This window comes from Protobothrops mucrosquamatus, unplaced genomic scaffold (assembly GCF_001527695.2).
Source record: "Protobothrops mucrosquamatus isolate PMUCROS unplaced genomic scaffold, P.Mucros_1.0 scaffold4929, whole genome shotgun sequence".
NCBI classification, from domain to species: Eukaryota; Metazoa; Chordata; class Lepidosauria; order Squamata; family Viperidae; genus Protobothrops; species Protobothrops mucrosquamatus.
The window spans coordinates 25,120-30,837 of NW_015390813.1; the positions used below are offsets into that span (position 1 = coordinate 25,120).

Sequence of the window (5,718 nt, forward strand, 5' to 3'; positions counted from 1 at the left end):
AACATTCAAAGGGTTTCTCTCCTGTGTGAGTCCGCTGGTGTCTCACCAGGTGGTAATTGCGACTGAAACTTTTCCCACATTCAGGACATTCAAAGGGTTTTTCTCCTGTGTGAGTCCTCTGGTGTGTCACCAGGTTGGAATAATAACTGAAACTTTTCTCACAATCAGGACATTCAAAGGGTTTCTCTCCTGTGTGAGCCCTCTGGTGTCTCATCAGGTGAAAATTGCAACTGAAACTTTTCCCACAATCAGGACATTCAAAGGGTTTCTCTCCTGTATGAGTCCTCTGGTGTGTCACCAGGTGGCAATTCTCACTGAAACTTTTCCCACAGATTGGACATTCAAAGTGTTTTTCTCCTGTGTGAGTCTTCTGGTGTTTTATCAGGTTAGAATTTGCAATAAAACTTTTCCCACAAAGTGGACACTCATATGGTTTCTCTCCTGTGTGAATCCTCCGGTGTGTCACAAAGCTGGAATTCTGACTGAAACGTTTCCCACAATCAGGACATTCAAAGGGTTTCTCTCCTGTGTGAGCCCTCTGGTGTCTCATCAGGTTGGAATTCTCACTGAAATGTTTCCCACAGATCGGACATTCAAAGGGTTTCTCTCCTGTATGAGTCCTCTGGTGTGTCACCAGGCTGGATTTGCGATTGAAACTTTCCACACAGATCGGACATTCAAAGGGTTTCTTTCCTGTGTGAGTGCTCTGGTGTGTCACCAGGCTGGATTTGTGATTGAAACTTTCCCCACAGATCGGGCATTCAAAGGGTTTCTCTCCTGTGTGAGTCCTCTGGTGTGTCACCAGGCTGGATTTGCGATTGAAACTTTTCCCACAGATAGGACATTCAAAGGGTTTCTCTTCTGTGTGAGTCCTCTGGTGTGACACCAGGTGGGAATTCTGACTGAAACTTTTCCCACAATCAAGACATTCAAAGGGTTTCTCTCTTGTGTGAGTCCTCTGGTGTGACACCAGGTGGGAATTCTGACTGAAACTTTTCCCACAATCAGGACATTGAAAGGGTTTCTCTCTTGTGTGAGTACTCTGGTGTGACACCAGGTGGGAATTCTGACTGAAATGTTTCCCACATTCAGGACATTCAAAGGGTTTTTCTCCTGTGTGAGTACTCTGGTGTTTTATCAGGTCAGAATTTGCAATAAAACTTTTCCCACAAAGTGGACACTCATATGGTTTCTCTTCTATGTGAATCCTCTGGTGTCTCACCAGGTTGGACTTGTGACTGAAACTTTTCCCACAATCAGGACATTCAAAGGGTTTCTCTCCTGTGTGAATCCTCTGGTGTATCACCAGGTGGGAATTGTAACTGAAACCTTTCCCACAATCAAGACATTCAAAAGATTTCTCTCCGGTGTGAGTCCTCTGGTGTCTCATGACATGGGAATTTGTAATGAAACTTTCACAGAATCAGTACGGTCATAGATTTTCTCTCTGCTGTGAATCCTCTGATGTATCACCACGTTGCCATGCTCACTAAAGCATTTACTGCACTAGGAGTGCTTTTATGGCTTTTCTGCTGTGTGGCTCCTCTTGTGCATAATCAGTTGTGATTTGCAATCTGTGCTTTTCCAACAGTAGACACAAGTAAGGAGCTTTTCCACAGCTGATATTCTCGAGGAAGTCAAAAATATGGAAAATCCCTTGTTTAGTGATGTTTTCATTCAATCCGATTTCTTCCTCACAGTACGAGGCCTGTATGACTCTCTGCTCTACGTGACTTTCCTACTCACCTTTTCCTCCAACTGACTTCCAGATATTCCCCTCTTTTACTGAATGAAAAATAATCTCCCTTCACTTTTCATGTAATGTATCCTTGAGTTCTGAATAATCTACTTATTCCAGTTTGAAATCTTTCTTGATTTTCTCTATTTTTTTCTAAGAGCCGCTGGAGGAGGAGGAGAATTATGTGGTTTTCTGAAGGAAATGGAAAATATTTTGATTTCTGACTCGGTTTGCTTTCCTTTTCAATGTTGCTCATTATTCTTAGCTGTCCAGAGTGCTCTTCTTCCCATCCTCTTTTCTATAAGATTTAAGGAAAAGTGTAACTTTAATTTTTATAAAATGATGAAAGGTGTGAAAAATAGTATACGGTACATTACAATGAAAAAGCAAACATGCCACAATGATAGAATAATTTTTTACATTGTTTATGATTCATCTGATACATGGAATACTACCAACATCCATGTTCAAATATCCATTCAATCAAATTCAGTTGTTGATTTGGGTAAAATTTCTTGTTGACTTTGGTCAATCACAAATCCTTAGCAATACAAAGGGTTATCATTAAATATATCTGGAAGTGTTGGGGATATATTATATAATTCCAGATATATCCATACAGGGAGAAATATAGACACAGACCTACAAGTGTGTATATCAGTGGTTCTCAACCATTTTAATGCCGCGACCCCAACTGGTCGTAAGTCGAGGACTAAACCGGTCATAAGTCAAGGACTAAACTGGTCATAAGTCGAGGACTAAACCGGTCATAAGTCGAGGACTACCCAACCGGTCGTAAGTCGAGGACTTTCCCTGCCCGGGAGCGACGCGCAAGCGTGGTTCCGCCCCCTGCGCCNACCACTGGTGTATATGGAGAAAATCTAGTCTTTCAAGCCTGGAAAAATGTCCCAAAATAGTTTCAGTCAAACTTTTGAGCTAATTTTAGAGATGTGGCAGCTTTAAGTGATGGAATAACAGAATAACAGAGTTGGAAGGGATCTTGAAGGAAGAAGAAATAATTTTAATGGTGGAAATGATGATAAATCAAAAAAATATATTGATAGTAGCAATATATGCACCAAACAATAAACACCTGAAAATATTGGAAAAGGAATATCAAAATATTTGTTTAGTAGGAGGCTTTAACACAATTGTGAATGAAAAATTAGATTACAAATGTAGTAAAATAGGGAAAAAAAGGAAAAAAGATTACCTAAGGTGTTTGTTAAAATGGCAGAAGAAATCTGCGTATAGAATGTCTGGAGAGAAATGAACCCCAAAAAGACAGTATACATTTTATTCAAATAGACACAAATGATGGTCTAGAATTGATATGATATGGATGTCCCCTAAATTAAGAATAATATACATGAGGTTGAGATAGAACCTAATATTTGGGCTGACCATAATCCGATAAAGCTGAGTTGGACAGGAGTAAAGAAGAAAGCAAGGTGGACATGGAATCGCTGCAACAGAAAGGTAGCCTGGGCCCTGATTGGATCTCCATTGTATTTAACTGCCCAGAGTTGCTGGGAGCCTTTACAAACTGCTGCCTTTCTTGGAAGGCTGCAACAGATAATAACAGTGCCCGAATTATATAACTAAAAATCATAAACAGTGGTACATTCAGGGCACGTGTGTCTGAGATTCCCTGTATCTAAGAATTTCTGACTTAGTTCAGTGCAACACTTGCTTTGCAGCTGTCTTTCGCAGTACCCTTTTCAAATTTGGAAACTGTGCTATCTGTAACAAATCACTAGTCTACAAGGACAGATTATTTATCTAGGGTCTGTAATCTGTGCTCTTCAGGCAGAAATTAGGTGTCCAGTTCAGTCCCATTACTCTACTGAGCCTCCGCGCTATCAGCCCCCTCTACCACAAAGATCCTGCAGGAGAAGGGCAGTGTAGACAACTGTGGGATCTGGCAGGGTGAGAGCTGTGAACCATAAACGCAAAGCGTTTGCTGTGTCCCTGCACAACAGATACAGTGCCCTTGCTGACCTTAATAGGGACATTAAGGAGACAGGTAAAGGTATTTGTGATGATCACTCAAATAAGCAGGGGATCGTGGTCCGAGATGAAGAACTTGTTTTTGACAGGGAGAATCAGGTATTACACATCAGTCATGCAAGAATAGAAAGGCATCCAAAAAGAGAAGCTACCTTCTGGTGGTGATTCAATTTTAAGGGATGTAAATTTAGGAAAGGACACAGAGGTTTTGAAAGAGGTCAGATGTCTTCCAGGTGCTACTGCCAGTAGGGACAAGAAGCGTATTTCTAAAATAATCAAGGATGCCAGCAAGGACTGTGATGTGGAGGCTATTGTACATCTTGGCACTAACGATCTGTCCCAAAAAGATGTACTCTCTGTGCAGGATGATTTCCAGAGCTTGGGGCAGGAACTTAGCAGAATAGGCTGTAGGCTTACTTTTTCAGAAGTTTTACCAGTATATAAGGAGCAAAATGGAAAAGGCAGCGTATAGCACAATTCAATATGTGGCTAAAGGAGTGGTGTAAAGGGGAAGGCTTTGGATATATTAGTCACGATGTCTGTAGCTGGTCCAATGAAAAAATGTACAAAAGAGATGGTTTGCATCCATCAAAGAAAGGGACTGAGTTACTCGGCTGTAAATTCACAGATTTTCTGGAGGCATCTTTAAACTAAACAGCGGGGACAGTGAGTTAATTGATACAGAACATCCCTGTCCCCGGCAATCTAAAAACTATAGGGCTATCAGTGCATGTAACATAGATGTGTGTGTGGACAAGAATATCAACCTTGCTGTCAAGTAAAATGAAGCTTCTAATAGCGAGTGCCACACAAAGTGTACTAACCAAATAGATGGTAAGAAAATAGGGGAACTCAGGCACCACACAGGTTACGTAGACAGTAAACACAAGGTCAATCATAAAGGACTCAAATGTCTATACACCAATGCACAGAGTATGAACAGCAAACAGGGTGAACTAGAAATTCAGGTTAATGAGGGCAGATATGATATTGTTGCCATTATGGAAACATGGTGGGATGAAACCCACAAATGGAACACACAACTAGAGGGATTTAAATTATTTAAAAGAAACAAACCAAATAAAAGAGGAGGCGGAGTTGCTCTATATGTAAGAAATAACTACATCTCTATAGAAATAGAGCACAACAATGATGAAAACTGTCTTGAATGCATTTGGGTCAATATAAAAGGGGGGGGGAATGACATTGCCATAGGTTTATACTACAGGCCACTCAACCAACCAGAGGAAATAGATGAACTTTTTGCTAGTCAGCTAACTAGGGTATGTAGGAAGCACATCACAATAGTAATGGGGGACTTTAACTACCCTGACATCAATTGGGAGACAAACTCTGCACTAAGTGGAAGATCAAACAGATTCCTTGCAAACCTACCAGACAACTTTGTCTCCCAAAAAGTAGAGAAGGGAACTAGGGGATTAGCCATTTTGGATTTAATTCTCACTAACAGAGATGAAATGATAGAAGGTGTTGAAGCTACAGGAACATTGGAAGGAAGTGATCATGCAATATTGGAATTCAACATTATGGAAGCACAAGCAATAGAACACAGTCAAACTAGAGTCTTGGACTTTAAGAGAGCTAATTTCAATAAACATAGATAGGGCTTAGGAAGGATTTCATGGATGAGACTCCTAAAGGGGAAAACAACTCAAGAAGCTTGGGGAATTTTGAAAAGTGAGATAATGAAAGCCCAGTCTACCACAATACCAACAAAAAGAAAAAACAACAGCTCTCAAAAGAAACCAGCATGGCTGCATAAAGAACTCTCTGATAAATTGAAAGATAAAAAGGACAAGTATAGAAAGTGGAAAGAGGGGCACATAACTAAGTCAGAATATCAGCAAATAGCCTGAGCCTGCAAAGATGAAGTTAGGAAAGCCAAGGCTCAAAATGAACTAAGGCTTGCGACCAAAGTGAAAAATAACAAAAAAAGCTTCTTTCAACAT

General features: G+C 40.5%; 1 pseudogene; it reads right to left on the bottom strand.

The window, feature by feature from the left end:
* LOC107299446 overlaps window positions 1–5,718 on the bottom strand; it is a 33,054-nt pseudogene that overhangs the window by 2,354 nt on the left and 24,982 nt on the right.